Source organism: Triticum urartu, chromosome 4A (assembly GCF_056163025.1).
Source record: "Triticum urartu cultivar PI428250 chromosome 4A, HENAU_Tu73, whole genome shotgun sequence".
NCBI classification, from domain to species: Eukaryota; Viridiplantae; Streptophyta; class Magnoliopsida; order Poales; family Poaceae; genus Triticum; species Triticum urartu.
Genome location: NC_141876.1, coordinates 45,816,274 through 45,836,872, shown reverse-complemented (window position 1 = coordinate 45,836,872; position 20,599 = coordinate 45,816,274).

Genomic DNA, 20,599 nt, shown 5'->3' with positions numbered 1-20,599 from the left:
GAAACTGACACCCGCTAGTCACCTGTGTGCATAGCACGGCGGTAAAACCAGTCTCGCGTAAGCGTACGCGTAATGTCGGTCCGGGCCGCTTCGTCCAACAATACCGCCAAACCAAAGTGTGACATGCTGGTAAGCAGTATGACCTATATCGCCCACAACTTACTTGTGTTCTACTCGTGCATATTACATCAACGCATAAAACCTATCTCGGATGCCACTGTTGGGGAACGTAGTAATTTCAAAAAATTCCCTACGCACACGCAAGATCATGGTGATGCATAGCAATGAGAGGGGAGAGTGTTGTCTACGTACCCTCGTAGACCAAAAGCGGAAGCGTTAGCACAACACGATTGATGTAGTCGTACGTCTTCACGATCCGACCGATCAAGTACCTAACGCACGGCACCTCCGAGTTCTGCACACGTTTAACTCAATGAAGTCCCTCGAACTCCGATCCAGCCGAGTGTTGAGGGAGAGTTTCGTCAGCACGACGGCGTGGTGACGATGATGATGTTCTTCTGACGCAGGGCTTCGCCTAAGCACCGCTACGATATGATCGAGGTGGATTATGGTGGAGGGGGGCACCGCACACGGCTAAGAGATCAAGAGATCAATTGTTGTTTCTATGGGGTGCCCCCTGGCACGTATATAAAGGAGTGGAGGAGGGGAGGGGCCGTCCCTCTCTATGGCGCGCCCAAGGGGAGTCCTACTCCCACTGGGAGTAGGATTCGCCCTTTCCTAGTAGAACTAGGAGCCCTTCCAAGTAGTAGGGGTAGGAGGGAAGGAAAGGGAAGGGAAAAGGAGAAGGAAGGAAGGGGGCGGCCCCCTTCCCTAGTCCAATTCGGACCAGCCCATGGGGAGGGGTGCGGCCACCCTTTGAGGCCTTTCTCTCCTTTTCCGTATGGTCCATTAAGGCCCAATACGAATTCCCGTAACTCCCCGGTACTCCCGAAAATACCCGAATCATTCGGAACCTTTCTGATGTCCGAATATAGTCGTCCAATATATCGATCTTTACGTCTCGACCATTTCGAGACTCTTCGTCATGTCCCCGATCTCATCCGGGACTCCGAACTCCTTCGGTACATCAAAACACATAAACTCATAATATAACCGTCATCGAACTTTAAGCATGCGGACCCTACGGGTTCGAGAACTATGTAGACATGACCGAGACACGTCTCCGGTCAATAACCAATAGCGGAACCTGGATGCTCATATTGGCTCCTACATATTCTATGAAGATCTTTATCGGTCAAACCGCATAACAACATACGTTGTTCCCTTTGTCATCGGTATGCTACTTGCTTAAGATTCGATCGTCGGTATCTCAATACCTAGTTCAATCTCGTTACTGGCAAGTCTCTTTACTCGTTCCGTAACACATCATCCCGCAACTAACTCATTAGTTTCAATGCTTGCAAGGCTTGTAGTGATGTGCATTACCGAGTGGGCCCAGAGATACCTCTCCGACAATCGGAGTGACAAATCCTAATATCAAAATACGCCAACCCAACAAGTACCTTCGTAGACACCTGTAGAGCACCTTTATAATCACCCAGTTATGTTGTGACGTTTGGTAGCACACAAAGTGTTCCTCCGGTAAATGGGAGTTACATAATCTCATAGTCATAGGAACATGTATAAGTCATGAAGAAAGCAATAGCAACAAACTAAATGATCAAGTGCTATGCTAACGGAATGGGTCAAGTCAATCACATCATTCTCTAATGATGTGACCCCATGTAACATCCCAGATTTTCAATTTGGAATGTTATACACTTGATCATCATTGCATATCATATTTATTGCATTTTGGTTGATCCTAAAAATTTCACGCAACTCAAGGACCCTCGGAGATTGTTGGGGATTTCGTTATTTTCATATTTGAGTTGTCTCAAATTTTGAAAATAGGATCATTTGATTTTATTTATTTTATCTTCAGTTATTTCTATTACAAAAATATGAGAGAGGGAATAAAATGACTTTCCCAAAATAAAGAAATATTGAGGATTTAATAAAAAAATCAAATAAGATTTTATTTTGGTTTTATTTGCTATTTTATTTGAATTTAGGAAAAATGCGTGTTTTTCAAAATTGCATTTAGGCTCCAAATAAATGTTCATCTTGTGCGGCTTGATTTTAGAAGCTGGGGAAAATTTATTTCGGGATTTTTAGAGTCCGTTTACTATATCTTTTATTTTTTCTTCTGAGCGTAATTATTAAAAAAAGGGTCCTAACCGACCTTGGGCCGTAACCGGCCAGGAATCTCCTGGCCGGGCCTCTTATAAGCTGCGCCCCGCCCCCGGCCGAAGCCCAAGCCGCCGCCCCGCCCAAACCCTAACCCTTGTTGGCCCCGCGCCGCCGCCGCGCCCCACGCCGCGTCGCCCCACCGCCGCCCCGCGCCGCCCCGCTGGACCCGCCGCCGCCGCCGGACCGCCGCCGCCGCCGTTCGTCGTAGGTAGTTTTTTTAGCCTCCAGTTTTTCTCGAAAAACCGTTCTGTTTTCCGACGGTTTTGCTCGTTTTTTAGTTTCGGTTTTTTTAAATAGATCGGTTTTTTCGGTTTATTTAAATAGCGAGCGTTCGCCCGTTCGTTCGTTTTAACGAACGTTCATCGTTTTTCTTTTTCTCGGATTAAATCCGCGATTTTTCTGATCACGATCTCTGATCCGATTTTCGTTTTAGTCTAACTTTTCGCTCGTTTATCGGAATCAGGCGATTCAAGCGCCTGGAGTTTCGTCTCGAAACCCTCTTTCCGTTTAACCCACTCAAACAAGTTTTTGCCACTGTAAAAAATGCCCTAGATCCAGAATAGTAAACGAAGCTTGTTTCTTTTTCCTTTGTCTTTCATTGCTTCGTTCGATTTGATTCTTTTTGTCAACCAGAGTTCTTAAGTTGAACTTTCTGGTTAGATCTCTTATGTGAGTTTTACCTGTGCATTAGTTGAGTACTTATTGTATGCTTGTTTGTTTGCGATAGAGTACCCGGAGTGCGCCGCTTGCTACTTCGAATCGCTAGGTTTCCCGGATCATCAGCAAGACAAGTAACACTTTGATCATGCTTTCCCACTACCCAGTTTTATTGCATTAGATCAATCCTCACACTTTGCATGATTAGGATCTAATTAAATTGTGGGTTTGGGAAGTAGATGAGGTAGTACCTATTACCTGTTATTATCAAACCTTTGGGAGTTACTTCTACGTTGCTTATTATGCCATGCTATGCTAGTAGACGTGGATTGGGTGAGTGAAATCCATGATAGATGTGAGATTGTTAATTAATGGTTTACTTAAGGTGGCAACTTAAATACACATCTGGGTGGATTGAGGAACCTGGGTATTCCAGCGATCGCCTGTTTCTCTTTATGGACCGCCACCCAGGCTCAAAGGGATCATGAGATTATTCATGCTAAAAACTTCCGTGTGCAGTCACAAGCTATTATGGGCTCTAACATAGTTGATTAAGTTGTGCGAACTCTTACAGTGGTAGACTAGCAGATGTAGGGGAAAGTAGGTGTAACGCCCTCGATGCGGCTATATCTCCTACGTGTCGAAGCATGACTTAGAGGCATAACCGCATTGAAAGCAATGTCGCAAGTAAGGTAATCTTCACAACAACCCATGTAAATAGATAATAAGGGGAAAGGTACATAGTTGGCTTACACTCGCCACGTCACACAAAGTTCATGAATAACATTACAATCATCCAATACACTCATGGTCCGACTACGGTACCAAAATAAAAGATCAGCCCCAACAAGCGACACGGTCCCGATCGCCCCTACTGGGCACCACTACTGATCATCAGGGAAAGACACATAGTAACGGCGTGAGTCTTCGTCGAACTCCCACTTGAGCTCAAGCGCATCATCTGGAACGGAGTCATCGGGCCCTGCATCTGGTTTGGAAGTAATCTGTGAGCCACGGGGACTCAGCAATCTCGCACCCTTGCGATCAAGACTATTTAAGCTTATAGGTAAGGCAAGGTAAAATCTGGAGCTGCAGCAAGCGACTAGCATATATGGTGGCTAACCTGTTCGCAAAAGAGAGCGAGAAGAGAAGGCAAAGCACGAACGAATAACTATAGAACAACCTACGGCAAACATTACTCCAACACCGTGTTCACTTCCCGGACTCCGCCGAGAAGAGACCATCACGGTAACACACGCAGTTGATTCATTTTAATTAAGTTAAGGTTCATGTTATCTACAATCGGACATTAACAAATTCCCATCTGCCCATAACCGCAGGCACGGCTTTTGAAAGTTCAAATCCCTGCAGGGGAGTCCCAACTTAGCCCATCACAAGCTCTCACGGTCAACGAAGGATAAACCTTCTCCCGAGACATTCCCATCAGACTCGGCATCCCGGTTCTACAAGACAACTTCGACAAAGATAAAACATGTCCAGCAACACCGCCCGAATGTGCCGACAAATCCCGATAGGAGCTGCACATATCTCGTTCTCAGGGCACACTCAGATTGTCCAAACTTCCGGTAGGCCAGCCCAGAGTTGCCCCTGGTGGCCACCGGCGGCTGACGAGGTGGACCAACACTCAGAGGAGCACTGGCCCGGGGGGGTTTAAATAAGATGACCCTTGGGCTCCGGAAACCCAAGGGAAAAAGAGGCTAGGTGGCAAATGGTAAAACCAAGGTTGGGCATTGCTGGAGGATTTTTATTCAAGGCGAACTGTCAAGGGGTTCCCATTATCACCCAACCGCGTAAGGAACGCAAAATCCGGGAATATAACACCAATATGACGGAAACTAGGGCGACAAGAGTGGAACAAAACACTAGGCAAAAGGCCGAGCCTTCCACCGTTTACCAAGTATATAGATGCATTAAGATAACAAGATAATATAATGATATCCCAAAAATAATCAATGTTCCAACAAGGAACGATCTCCAATCTTCACCTGCAACTAGCAAAGCGGTAACATAGCCAATCAACGGTTTGCTAGGACATGGTAGGTTAGAGGGTTGACATGGCAATTTGGGAGGCATGATAAGCAAGTGGTAGGCATCGTAGCATAGGCAAAGCAAAAGAGCGAGCATCTAGCAAGCAACGATAGAAGTGATTTCGAGGGTATGATCATCTTGCCTGCAAAGTTGTCAGAGTTGACTTGATCCTCGTAAGCAAACTCAACGGGCTCCTCGTTAGCGAACTCGTCTCCCGGCTCTATCCAAACAAGACAAACAAGCAAAAGGAACACAATCAACCACATGCAAAGCTCAAACAAATATGATGCAAACATGGTATGCTATGCGGGATGCGATATGTGATGCATATGCAAGATTTGACAAGGAATGATTGAACTTGGCCTCAACTTGGAAATCCAAGAGTGCCACTGGAAAGGTGAGGTGATTTAGGTTGAAATCGATATAAAGATCACCGGAATTGGATGCACGGTTTGGAAATGGCAAGCAAAACAAATATGGCACCGGTCTGCGATAAATAGCAAGTAGCCATCTAAATGCATCAAGATAATTATGCTACATCACTCAAACATGACCACACAATACATGGCAGGGATCCATTCATGATGCTTGACAAAAGATGAACACTTAGCTACGGCCAATTCATCCATTAACAGGTTCAAACAAGCATGGCAAAAATGCAAACGATAACAGGTTTCAGACTTAGTGAAATTAACACAAGTCTGGAATTTCACATCAGGTAGCACACTTTGGAGCATGAAAACTATATGCTAAAGGAACTTAACATGGCAAAGCAAGGCATGACATGAAGCTACTCCAAGCACTTAACGAAAGTCCTTAGTGACCTTGGGCCAAAAGGGATCAGAAAATACAATTGAAAGCATGAGAACATGGCAAAAACATAATCAGATTACAGACTTAGAGAAAAACTGGAACATGCAAATCTGTTAACGAATAGGCATGTTCACGAGCTCGATGCACTCACTATAGAGCATGGCATGACAAACTAAGCATACAACCATCAAGAATATATACTATAGAAGCTAGACATGTCAATAACAACAACATAGCATGCACGGATCAACAACAACATCCTCGACAAAATCGCTAACAAGTAGACAATCTGCCAGGATTCACGAAATAGCAAAAGTAGAGCTCGATTGACTCAAGCTAGGATAATCCATAATTGCAAACAAAGGCATGGATGGATAGAGCACCACAATATTAACAAATCATCCTTATTGATCATCCTCAAAAGAGGCACGGATCACTAGGAAACAACATGAACATATGGCATATTGATAAAAACAGATCAAGGACTTAGTGAAATTCTAAGTCCCTGAAATCAGCATTAACGAATGCACTACTTTGCAATCTTGTGCTAGTCACCACACATGTCACAAAAATACATGGTAAGCACCTCTGTAAAGATGGCATGGCATATAACAAAACACATGTAGAGCTCAGGAGCATATCATGCACACATTAATCATGGCAAAAATGACAAATAGCAATTTGATGCAGCAGATCTGACAATTATCTTAAATAGCTCTCTTCCAACAGCATTTCGGGCATCAAGATGAGCTCAAATGAAAATGATGCAATGACATGAAATGATGTACTCTCTGAGACGAACATTTTGATATGCTACACGCCCAAAACGGAGCTACGGATGCGGAGTTATAGCATGATGAAAAACGCAAATAAATTAGGGTTTCGGGGGAAAGTCAACCGAGGTGAAAATCTCAGATCCAGATCTGGCACGGTTCCCGATGCGCTTGCCGGAGTTCACTGTTCGCCGGAGTTGGACTTGCCGCGGAGCTCGCCGGAGAGGGACCGAGGGGAGGAGAGGATGCCGGATCGGAGGAGCTCGCCGGAGATCGAGCGGCGCGGCGAGGCGGCGGAATTGGCGGCGGAGGCAGCGTCGGTGAGCGGGCGGAGATGGCGCGGCGGCGGAGCTCGCCGGCGCCGGAGTTGATGGCGGAGAGCGGCGGCCGGCTCGGGCGAGGAAGGAGGAGGCGCGCGCGGGCGGCGTCGCGCGGGAGCCGGGCCGGGAGGGCCTCCCGCGGGCTCGCCGGGCCGGTGGCGCGGGGGCGGCGGCGCCTGCCACATGGCGCGACGGGAGAGGGCGGCGGCGATGTGTCCGGCCGGAATCGGACATGTTCGGCGCGGCGCGAGCAGATTTTGCTGGGGTTAGGGGGGAAGAGACCCGGGATTTCGGGAGAGGATCTATATATAGGCATAGGAGGAGCTAGGAGAGTCCAAATGAGGTGCGGTTTTCGGCCACGCGATCGTGATCGAACGCTCTAGATGATGGAGAGGGTTTTGGTGGGTTTTGGGCTAAAATGGAAGGGGGTTGGGCTGCAACACACACGAGGCCTTCTCGGTCCCTCGGTTAACCGTTGGAGTATCAAACGAAGTCCAAATGGTACGAAACTTGACAGGCGGTATACCGGTAGTAAACCAAGGCCGCTTGACAAGTCTCGGTCCAATCTGGAATCATTTAACCCCCACACACGAAAAGAGGTAGAAAGGACCACCGGAGGAGATAGGAGCGCCGGAATGCAAAACGGACAATGGGGAAAATGCTCGGATGCATGAGACGAACACGTATGCAAATGCAATGCACATGATGACATGATATGAGATGCAAGACAACGACAACAACACACGGAGACAAAAACCCGAACCCGAGGAAATAAAATAACTTAGTGCCGGAAACGGCAAGAGTTGGAGTACATATAAGGTAAATTACATCCGGGGTGTTACAACACTCCACCACTACGAAAGGATCTTGTCCCGAGATCTAGGACTGGAAGAACGCCGGGTACTCAGAACAGAGGTGGTCCTCGCGTTCCCAGGTGGCTTCATGGTCGGAATGGTGTGACCACTTGACTTTGAGGAATTTGATTGACTTATTGCGAGTCTTGCGTTCAGTCTCTTCAAGAATAGCAACTGGGTGCTCATGATAAGAAAGGTCTTCTTGGAGATCAATGTCTTCGAAGTTGACGGTGCGGTCAGGAGTCTTGAAGCACTTGCGAAGCTGAGAGACATGGAACACTCCGTGCACATTTGCAAAGTTTGAAGGAAGCTCGAGTTGATAGGCGAGATCGCCTCTCTTGCTGACGATCTTGAAAGGACCCACGTATCTAGGGGCAAGCTTCCCTTTGATATCGAAGCGACGCGTACCTTTCATTGGAGAGACGCGGAGGTAAACATGATCTCCGATCTCCAAAGCCAAATCACGGTGCTTACTATCATAGTAGCTCTTCTGTCGCAATTGCGCTGCTTTGAGGTTATCGCAAATGACTTTACACATCTCCTCTGCCTCTGTGATCAAGTCATTTCCAAGAAGTTGACGTTCACCGGTTTTTGACCAGTTGAGAGGAGTACAGCACTTCCTGCCATACAGAATTTCGAATGGGGCCTTGCCCGAACTTTCTTGAAAACTGTTGTTGTAGGAGAATTCGGCGTATGGAAGACAATCTTCCCACTTCATACCGAAGGAGATCACACAAGCCCTAAGCATATCTTCAAGAATCTGATTGACACGCTCGACTTGACCGCTAGTTTAAGGATGGAAAGCTGTGCTGAAGCGAATGTTGGTGCCCATGGCCTTCTGAAAAGAATCCCAAAACTTGGAGGTAAAGATGCTGCCACAGTCTGAAGAGATCACCTGTGGAATACCGTGCAGAGAGACAATTCAAGAGGTATATAGCTCCGCCAATTGAGCTGCAATGATAGACTCTTTGATAGGCAGAAAGTGAGCCACTTTAGTGAGTTTGTCGATGACAACGAATATAGCATCATTGCCACGCTTGGACTTTGGAAACCCAGTCGCAAAGTCCATCTCAATGTGGTCAAACTTCCATTCTGGAATGGCAAGAGGTTGGAGGAGACCAGCTGGCTGTTGGTATTCTGCCTTCACTCTTCTGCAGACATCACATTCATTCACGAACTGAGCAATCTCGCGCTTCATTCGAGTCCACCAATAAGCCTGCTTGAGGTCCTAATACATCTTCGTACTCCCAGGGTGGATGGAGAGGAGTGAATTGTGAGCCTCGTTCATGATGACTTTACGAAGGTCACTGTAACACCCCGGATATGACTTTCCCAGTTTGTACTCCAACTCTTGCCGTTTCCGGCGTTAAGTTATTTTATTTTCTCGGGTTCGGGTTTTCGCCTCCGTGTGTTGTTGTCGTTGTCATGCATCTCATATCATGTCATCATGTGCATTTCATTTGCATACGTGTTCATCTCTTGCATTCGAGCATTTTCCCCGTTGTCCGTTTTGCATTCCGGCGCTTCGTTCTCCTCCGGTGGTCATTTCTACCTTTCTTTCGTGTGTGGGGATTAAACTTTTCCGGATTGGACCGAGACTTGCCAAGCGGACTTGGTTTACTACCGGTAGACCGCCTGTCAAGTTTCGTATCATTTGGACTTCGTTTGATACTCCAACGGTTAACCGAGGGATCGAAAAGGCCTCGTGTGTGTTGCAGCCCAACACCCCTCCAATTTGGCCCAAAACCCACCAAAAACCTCTCCATCACCTAGAGCGTTCGATCACGATCGCGTGGCCGAAAACCGCACCTCATTTGGACTCTCCTAGCTCCTCCTACCTATAAAAAGGTATCTCCCTCAAAATTCCGAATCCCATCTACCCCTAAACCCTAGCCTCGCCCATCTCCGCCGCCGGACACGTCCGGTTCCCACCGGACGAGTCGCCACCGCCGCCCGCAGCCAGTGGTGTGCCGCCACGTGGTCGACGCCGTCCCGCACCCGCCGCAGCCCGCGGAGGCCCGAGGCCGGCCCTCCCCGCCGCCGACCGGGCCCGAGCTGCCTCCCGCGCGCGCCGCCTTCTTCTCCCCTCGCCCCGCCACCCAAGTCCGCCGGCATCGCCCTACACTACCTCGTCGCTGGCGACGGCGAGTTCCGCGACTCCGGCCAGCCGCCCGCGCCGGATCCGCCCGAACCGCAGCGCCCCGCGCCCGCCGTCCTCCTCCTCAAGCCGGCGCCGCCCGAGCCCAACTCCGGCGCGCCCCTGCGACCACTCCGACCGCCTCCGGCCGCCCCGCGCCTATCCACCTCGCCGGAGCTATAGTACCCTGCTGGAGCTCCTCGGTTCGCGCGCCGCCTCGAAACCCTAGATCTGAGGGTTGACCCTTTTTCCCTCCCCTCTTAGTATTTTTTTGCATTCTTGCTCAAGCCGTAACTTTGCATCCATAGCTCCGTTTTGGGCATATAGCATATCAAAATGTTTGTCTCAGAGAGTACATCATTTCATTCCATTGCATCATTTTCATTTGAGTTCATATTGATGCCCGAAATGCTGTTAGAAGAGTGCTAATTGAGAGAATTGTCAGATCTGCTGCTCCATTTAGATATTTGTCATTTTTGCCATGATTATTGTGTGCATGATATGCCCATGAGCTCTACATATGCTTTGTTAAGGGTTTTGCCATCTTTCCAGAGGTGCAACCCATGTATTTTTGTGATGTGTGTGGTGACTAGCACAAGCTTGCAAAGTGAGGCACTTGGTAATGCTGATTTCAGGGACTTAGCATTTCCACTAAGTCCTTGATCTATTTTTCTCGTGATGCCATATGTTCATGTTGTTTCCTAGTGATCCGTGCCCCTTTTGAGGATGAATAGTAAGGATGTTTTGTTAATCTTGTAGTGCTCTATCCATCCATGTCTTTGTTTGCAATTATGGATCACCCTAGCTTGAGTCAATCGAGCTCTACTTTTGCTACTTCGTGAATCTGGGCAGATTGTCTACTTGTTAGCGATTTTGATGATGATGTTGTAGTTGATCCGTGCATGCTATGCTATTGTTCTTGCCATGTCTGCTTGCATTTTGTGTATTCTTGATGGGTGTATGCTTAGCTTGCCATGACTTGCTCCGTAGCGAGTGCATTGAGCTCGTAAACATGCCTACTTGATATCTGTTTCAGCATGCTCCAGTTTTCACTGTCTGAGAACTGAGTATGTTTTTGCCATGTTCACATGCTTGCAATTGTATTTTCTGATCCCTTTTGGCTCAATGTCATTAAGGGACTTTTGTTAAGCTCTTTGAGTAACCCCATGCCATGCTTTACTTTGCCATGTTCAGGTCCTGTAGCATATAGTTTTGTTGCTCCGAAGAGTCCTATCTGATCTGAAATTCCAGACAAGTGTTAATTTCACTAAGTCTGAAATCTGTTTGCCATATGCATTTTTGCCATGCTTGCTTGAACCTGTTAATGGATGAATTGGCCGTAGCTTAGTGCTAGACTTTTGTTAAGCATCTTGAATGCATCCCTTCCATGTGTTTTTATGCCATGTTTGGGTGCTGTAGCATGTTCATCTCGTTGCATTTAGATGGCTACTTGCTGTAAATCGCAGACCGGTGTCATATTTGAAACGCTTGCCATTTCCAAACCGTAACTCCGATTCCGGCGTCTTTATATCGTTTTCAAGCGATTTCATATCATATTTCCAGTGGCACACTTGGATTCCCAAGTTGAGGCCAGGTTCATGCATCCCTTGTCAAATCTTGCATATGCATCCCGCATCGCATCCCGCATAGCATACCATCCTTGCATCATATTGTTTGATCCTTGCACGTGGTTGATTGTGTCCTTGTTGCTTGTTTGTCTTGTTTGGGTAGAGCCGGGAGACGAGTTCGCTAACGAGGAGCCTGTTGAGTTTGCTTTCGAGGATCCAGTCAACTCTGACCACTTTGCAGGCAAGATGATCATACCCTCGAAATCACTACTATCTTTGCTTTGCTAGATGCTCGCTCTTTTGCTATGCCAATGCTACGATGCCTGCCACTTGCTTTCAAGCCTCCCAAATTGCCATGACAAACCTCTAACCCACCATGTCCTAGCAAACCGTTGATTGGCTATGTTACCGCTTTGCTCAGCCCCTCTTATAGCGTTGCTAGTTGCAGGTGAAGATTGCAGGCCGTTCCTTGTTGGAACATCTATTTACTTGTTGGGATATCATTATATTGCCATGTTATCTTAATGCATCTATATACTTGGTAAAGGGTGGAAGGCTCGGCCTCTTGCCTAGTGTTTTGTTCCACTCTTGCCGCCCTAGTTTTCGTCATATCGGTGTTATGTTCCCGGAGTTTGCGTTCCTTACACGGTTGGGTTATAATGGGAACCCCTTGATAGTTCGCCTTGATTAAAGCTTTTCCAGCAATGCCCAACCTTGGTTTTACCATTTGCCACCTAGCCTCTTTTCCCTTGGGTTTCCGGAGCCCGAGGGTCATCTTATTTTAGCCCCCCCCGGCCAGTGCTCCTCTGAGTGTTGGTCCAACCGAGTGATGTCCGGGGCTACCAGGGGCAACTCTGGGATGGCCTACCCGACGTCTGGCTCATCTGAGTGTGCCCTGAGAACGAGATATGTGCAGCTCCTATCGGGATTTGTCGGCACATTCGGGCGGTGTTGCTGGATTAGTTTTAACCTGTCGAAGTGTCTTGAAGAACCGAGGTACCGAGTCTGATCGGAACGTCTCGGGAGGAGGTCTATTCCTTCATTGACCGTGAGAGCTTGTCATGGGCTAAGTTGGGACTCCCCTGCAGGGATTTGAACTTTCGAAAGCCGTGCCCGCGGTTATGGGCAGATGCGAATTTGTTAATGTCTGGTTGTAGATAACTTGAACCTTAGCTTAATTAAAATGAATCAACTGAGTGTGTTACCGTGACGGCCTCTTCTCGGCGGAGTCCGGGAAGTGGAAACGGTGTTGGAGTAATGCTTGCGCAGGTTGTTCTCTAGTTTCTCGCTCGCGCTTTGCCTCCTCTTCTCGCTCTCTTTTGCGAACAGGTTAGCCACCATATTTGCTAGTCGCTTGCTGCAGCTCCACATATTTACCTTGTCTTACCTATAAGCTTAAATAGTCTTGATCGCGAGGGTGCGAGATTGCTGAGTCCCTGTGGCTCACAGATTACTATTACACCAGATGCAGGGCCTGATGATTCCGCTCCAGGTGACGCGCTTGAGCTCAAGTGGGAGTTCGACGAGGACTCTCAACGATACTATGTTTCCTTTCCTGATGATCAGTAGTGGTGCCCAGTTGGGGGTGATCGGGACCGTGTCGCTTGTTGGGTTATCTTTTATTTTGGCGTCGTAGTCGGGCCATGAGTGTTTGAATGATGTAATGTTATTTATGTACTTGATTGACGTGGCGAGTGTAAGCCAACTATGTTTTCTCCCCTTTTATTATCTATATTACATGGGATGTTGTGAAGATTGCCTAACTTGCGACATATGCCTTCAATGCGATTATGCCTCTAAGTCGTGCCTCGACACGTGGGAGATATAGTCGCATCGAGGGTATTACAAGTTGGTAATTAGAGCCTTCCCCGACCTTAGGAGCCCCATTGCTTGATCGTTATTAGCGGCCGAGTTATGTCTAGAAAAATGTTTTGAGTCATTTAGGAATTATTTATCGGAGAGTTTAGGAATTCTTTTTACTTCCCAGTCTCCTCATCGCTCTGGTAAGGCATCCTGACGTAGAGTTTTGACTCTTCTCTTCTCAAATTTCACAAAAAAAAATTTAGGATCACGTGGGTATCTTGGAATCGTTCCGATGGTTTTATGATGAGAACATTGTCTTGGTGCCTCCTGTTAGGGGTTTTGTGGAAGTGTCCCGGGGAGTTGAGCTCTGAGGTGTTGTCGTCATAATTTTATCGTTGCAGTTCTGGAATACCTGAGTTTAGTACGCCGACATCGAAAATCTCTTTTATGAAGTTCGTTGGTGAGATAACCTCGACGCCACCCAGTACTGGGGCGGGAGTTCGGGAGTATCGCCATAACTTGTATAACGGATGCTTTTCGAAGGTTGAGGTAGGTGGTTTCCGAAGTTTTTCTCGGTTATGTGTTGAAGGATGGATACAGCTAGATGTAGGATTTGCTAGATTTGGGTGAGATATTATGCTTCCCCTGTATCCCCAACACCTGATTGCATAACCGAAAAGGTTCGGGAGTTTCATAGGTGGGAATTCTCGTAGCTCTAGTTCTTCTTCCACGGATATTGGTTTGAGATTGGGATTTCTTACCGATTATTCGTTCTTGATCCGTACCTTGTTGATTTATTTCTCTACCTAAATTCTAAGTGGCTTCTCAATTTATGGATATGTGACCATTTCAAGTGGAATGCATTCGTTCATTTTGTTCGGATGTGAAGACTTTATGTTGCAATTTTCATTCCGTTGGATTCAGCTTCAATATTTGTCTATCAATGTGCTAATGGATGTCAACCTCTTCAGGATGGCTCCTCCAACGCGCACGACTCTGAATCCTGATCCGCCACCACCTCCACCTCCTCCGGAGGCATGGCAAGCTGTGATGGCCGCAACCAATGCAAATACACAGTTGATCATGCAAATTATTCAAGAGCGCAATCAAGGCAACCAAGGGAACCAAGGCAACAATCAGAATCACTTTGCTACACTCAACCAGTTCCTTGCTAACGGGTCAAAGACTTTCAGCAATTGTGTTGAGGCAACCGATGCTGACGATTGGCTCGTGGATCTGTGCAAGCATTTCGAGTGTAGTAACGCCAGGCTTGAGGACTTTGTCAAGTTCGCTTCCTTCCAACTCAAAGATCAAGCTGCAGAATGGTTCCAGCAGTACAAGGACTCCAGAGGTGGACGTATTATCACTTGGGATGAATTCTGTCAAGATTTCAGAGCTCATCATATTCCTCAGAGCGTGGTTGAAAGCAAGCGTGAGGAATTCCGCAACCTGAAGCAAGGCTCTTTGTCTGTCTATGACTACAACAAGTTGTTTCAGAAGCTCGCTCGCTTTGCTAAGCAGGACGTACCTGATGAGAAGAGCATGATATATCAGTTCAGGGGTGGTCTCAGAGAAGAAATCCAGCTCGCTCTTGTTCTCTTTGAGCCTTTGAGGTACGATGAGTTCTACAACATGGCGTTGAAGCAAGAGGCCGCTCAACTGAGGTGTGATGCTTCCAAGAAGCGAGTCAGAGATGCTACTCCTTCTTCCTCTACTCAAGTGGCCAAGCAGCAGAAGTATTGGCTTCCTCCTCCTCCGTTTCGTCAGCCGTATCAGCAGAAGAGCAAAGGTGGCAGTGGATCTTCCCACCCACCTAACCCTGGCTTTCAGAACAAGACTTCGCCTCAAGCTCCAAGATCGAGTGCTCCGTATCACCGTCCGCTTTCAGAGGTCACGTGCAACAAGTGCCAACAGAAGGGTCACTATGCCAACAAGTGTTTCAACCAGAGGCGTCTTCCTCCTCCTCCTCCTGTGAGATCGGCAAGTACAGCTGTGGTCAAGCATAACCCCAAGTACGCCAAGGTCAATATGGTGAATGCAGCTCAGGCAGAGGATTCATTAGATGTCATCATGGGTTACCTTCCTGTTAACGATGTTCCTGCAAAAGTTCTTTTTGACATGGGTGCATCGCATTGTTTCATCTCGAGACCATTTGTTTCTAAGCATGAGTTGCCCTTACAAGATTTGCCTAGACAGTTATCTGTTGTTTCTCCGGGTAAATTCATGAATGCAAGCGCTATGGCCCCGGATGTTACTATCGCGTTGGGCGATTACAAGTTTCTCTCTTCTCCGATGGTTCTTGGTAACTCGGATATTGATCTTATTCTCGGAATGGATTGGCTTTCTAAGCACAAGGCGCATCTTGATTGTGCAGCCAGGCAGATTCAATTGACTCATTCGTCTGAGGATGTAATTGTCTTTGCCGCTCGTGATGATACAATCCGTCTGTTTTCTCTCAATGAGAAGGGTGAACTCGATGCTATCTCGCAAATTCCAGTCGTTTGCGAATATCAAGACGTCTTTCCAGAAGAGCTTCCAGGAATGCCTCCGCACCGGCCAGTTGAATTCATCATTGATCTTGAGCCTGGTACGGAACCTGTTTGCAAACGTCCTTACAAGCTCGGACCTGAAGAGTTGAAGGAGCTGAAGAAGCAACTCGATATTCAAGAGAGAATGGGTCTCATCTGGCCTAGTTCTTCTCCGTGGGGTTGTGGTGTTCTTTTTGTGAAGAAGAAGGATGGAACGGACCGACTTTGTGTTGATTACCGTCCATTGAACAAGAAGACCATCAAGAACAAATACCCACTTCCCAACATCAACGAGCTGTTCGAACAACTCAAAGGTGCCCAAGTATTCTCCAAGCTTGATCTCCGTATGGGTTATCATCAGATTCGAATCCGTGAGCAAGATATTCCCAAGACGGCCTTCAGGACAAGCTATGGTTCATATGAATACACTGTCATGTCTTTTGGCCTCGTCAACGCTCCTCCGACGTTCTCTCGCATGATGAACTTCATCTTCAACGCCTACACCAATGACTTCGTTTTGGTCTATCTCGACGACATTCTGGTTTTCTCGAAGAACAAGGAAGATCATGCCAAGCACTTGCGTTTGGTACTCGATAAGCTGAGGGAACACCAGTTCTACGCCAAGTTCTCCAAGTGCGAATTTTGGCTCGATGAGCTTCTTTATCTTGGTCATATCATCTCTGCCAAGGGCATTGCCGTGAATCCTGAGAAGGTGTCTGCAATTGTGAATTGGGAACCTCCTGAGAACGTGAAGCATCTCCGTAGCTTCCTCGGTCTCGCAAGCTACTGTCGAAGATTCGTTGAAAACTTTTCTAAGATCGCGAAGCCTCTCTCAAATCTTCTCCAGAAGCACGTCAAGTACGTTTGGTCTCCAGAGTGTGACATTGCTTTCAACACTTTGAAAGAGAAATTGATCACTGCTCCAGTTCTGACTCCGCCTGATGAATCCAAGCCGTACGAGGTCTTTTGTGATGCCTCTCTCCAAGGTCTTGGCGCAGTGTTGATGCAAGAGAAGAAAGTTGTTGCTTATACCTATCGCCAATTGAAGCCCAATGAGAAGAACTACCCCACTCATGATCTCGAGTTGGCGGCAGTTGTGCATGCTCTTTTGACTTGGAGACATCTCTTATTGGGAAGAAAAGTGGACATCTTCACAGATCACAAGAGTCTCAAGTACATTTCACTCAGCCTAATCTCAACCTCAGGCAGACTCGATGGGTCGAAATGATTCAAGAGTATAATTCGAGTATCGAGTATACTCCAGGCAAGGCCAATGTGATTGCTGACGCATTGAGCAGGAAGGCTTATTGCAACAGTCTGATTCTCAAGCCTTATCAACCCGAGCTTTGTGAAGCTTTCCGCAAACTTAATCTGCAAGTTGTTCCTCAAGGTTTCCTCGCCAACCTTCAAGTCTCTCCTACCTTGGAAGACCAGATTCGCCAAGCCCAGCTTCTTGATGCTATGGTGAAAAAGGTGAAGATTGGGATTGCCAAGAGTCAACCCAAGTACAAGTGCTACTGCCTTGACGATAAGGACACTCTCTTCTTCGAGGATCGTATTGTTGTACCCAAAGGTGACCTCCGTAAAGTGATCATGAACGAGGCTCACAATTATCTCCTCTCCATCCACCCTGGGAGCACGAAGATGTATCAGGACCTCAAGCAGGCTTATTGGTGGACTCGAATGAAGCGCGAGATTGCTCAATTCGTGAATGAATGTGATGTCTGCAGAAGAGTGAAGGCAGAACACCAAAGGCCAGCTGGTCTCCTCCAACCTCTTGCCATTCCAGAATGGAAGTTTGACCACATTGAAATGGACTTCATGACTGGGTTTCCAAAGTCCAAGCGTGGCAATGATGCTATATTCGTTGTCATCGACAAACTCACCAAAGTGGCTCACTTTCTGCCTATCAAAGAGTCAATCACTGCAGCTCAATTGGCGGAACTCTATACCTCTCGGATTGTCTCTCTGCACGGTATTCCACAAGTGATCTCTTCAGACCGTGGCAGCATCTTTACCTCCAAGTTTTGGGATTCTTTTTAGAAGGCCATGGGCACCAACATCCGCTTCAGCACAGCTTTCCATCCTCAAACTAGCGGTCAAGTCGAGCGTGTCAATCAGATTCTTGAAGATATGCTCAGGGCTTGTGTGATCTCCTTCGGCATGAAGTGGGAGGATTGTCTTCCTTATGCTGAATTCTCCTACAACAACAGTTTTCAAGCAAGTTCGGGCAAGGCCCCATTTGAAATTCTGTATGGCAGGAAGTGCCGTACCCCTCTCAACTGGTCCGAAACCGGTGAACGTCAGCTTTTGGGAAATGACTTAATCACAGAGGCACAGGAAATGTGCAAAGTCATTCGAGATAACCTCAAAGCAGCCCGATCTCGCCAGAAGAGCTACTATGACAGTAAGCACCGTGATTTGGCTTTCAAGATCGAAGATCATGTTTACCTCCGCATCTCTCCTATGAAAGGTACCTGTCGCTTCGGGATCAAAGGGAAGCTTGCCCCCAGATACGTGGGACCTTTCAAGATTGTCAGCAAGAGAGGTGATCTCGCCTATCAACTTGAGCTTCCTTCAAACTTTGCAAATGTTCATGATGTGTTCCATGTCTCTCAGCTCCGAAAGTGCTTCAAGACTCCTGACCGCACCGTCAACTTCGAGGACATTGAGCTCCAAGAAGATCTCTCTTATCGTGAGCACCCAGTTGCTATTCTTGAAGAGACTGAACGCAAGACTCGCAACAAGTCAATCAAATTCCTCAAAGTCAAGTGGTCACACCATTCCGACCATGAAGCTACCTGGGAACGCGAGGATCACCTCCGTTCTGAGTACCCGGCGTTCTTTCAGTCCCAGATCTCGGGACGAGATCCTTTCGTAGTGGTGGAGTGTTGTAACACCTCGGATATGACTTTCCTAGTTTGTACTCCAACTCTTGCCGTTTCCGGCGTTAAGTTACTTTATTTTCTCGGGTTCGGGTTTTCGCCTCTGTGTGTTGTTGTCGTTGTCATGCATCTCATATCATGTCATCATGTGCATTGCATTTGCATACGTGTTCATCACTTGCATTCGAGCATTTTCCCCGTTGTCCGTTTTGCATTCCGGCGCTTCGTTCTCCTCCGGTGGTCATTTCTACCTTTCTTTCGTGTGTGGGGATTAAAATTTTCCGGATTATACCGAGACTTGCCAAGCGGCCTTGGTTTACTACCGGTAGACCGCCTGTCAAGTTTCGTATCATTTGGACTTCGTTTGATACTCCAACGGTTAACCGAGGGACCGAAAAGGCCTCGTGTGTGTTGCAGCCCAACACCCCTCCAATTTGGCCCAAAACCCACCAAAAACCTCTCCATCACCTAGAGCGTTCGATCACGATCGCGTGGCCGAAAACCGCACCTCATTTGGACTCTCCTAGCTCCTCCTACCTATAAAAAGGTATCTCCCTCAAAATTCCGGATCCCATCTACCCCTAAACCCTAGCCTCGCCCATCTCCGCGGCCGGACACGTCCGGTTCCCACCGGACGAGTCGCCACCGCCCACAGCCAGTGGCGTGCTGCCACGTGGCTGGCGCCGTCCCACACCCGCCGCGGCCCGCAGAGGCCCGAGGCCGGCCCTCCCCGCCGCCGACCAGGCCCGAGCTGCCTCCCGCGCGCGCCGCCTTCTTCTCCCCTCGCCCCGCCGCCCAAGTCCGCCGGCGCCGCCCTGCACTACCTCGTCGCCGGTGATGGCGAGTTCCGCGACTCCGGCCAGCCGCCCGCGCCGGATCCGCCCGAACCGCAACACCCCGCGCCCGCCGTCCTCCTCATCAAGCCGGCGCCGCCCGAGCCCAACTCCGGTGCGCCCCCGCGGCCACTCCGACCGCCTCCGGCCGCCCCGCGCCTATCCACCTCGCGGAGCTACAGTACCCCGCCGAAGCTCCTCGGTTCGCGCGCCGCCTCGAAACCCTAGATCTGAGGGTTGACCCTTTTTCCCTCTCCTCTCAGTATTTTTTTTGCATTCTTGCTCATGCCGTAACTTTGCATCCGTAGCTCCGTTTTGGGCTTATAGCATATGAAAATGTTCGTCTCAGAGAGTACATCATTTCATTCCATTGCATCATTTTCATTTGAGTTCATCTTGATGCCCGAAATGCTGTTAGAAGAGTGCTACTTGATAGAATTGTCAGATCTGCTGCTCCATTTAGATATTTGTCATTTTTTGCCATGATTATTGTGTGCATGATATGCCCATGAGCTCTACATATGCTTTGTTAAGGGTTTTGCCATCTTTCCAGAGGTGCAACCCATGTATTTTTGTGATGTGTGTGGTGACTAGCACAAGCTTGCAAAGTGAGGCACTTGGTAATGCTGATTTCAGGGACTTAGCATTTCCACTAAGTCCTTGATCTGTTTTTTCTCATGATGCCATATGTTCATGTTGTTTCCTAGTGACCCGTGCCCCTTTTGAGGATGATCAGTGAGGATGTTTTGTTAATCTTGTAGTGCTCTATCCATCCATGTCTTTGTTTGCAATTATGGAGCACACTAGCTTGAGTCAATCGAACTCTACTTTTGCTACTTCGTGAATCTGGGCAGATTGTCTACTTGTTAGCGATTTTGCCGATGATGTTGTAGTTGATCCGTGCATGCTATGCTATTGTTCTTGCCATGTCTAGCTTGCATTTTGTGTATTCTTGATGGGTGTATGCTTAGCTTGCCATGACTTGCTCCGTAGTGAGTGCATCGAGCTCGTAAACATGCCTACTTGATACCTGTTTCAGCATGCTCCAGTTTTCACTAAGTCTGAGAACTGATTATGTTTTTGCCATGTTCACATGCTTGCAATTGTATTTTCTGATCCCTTTTGG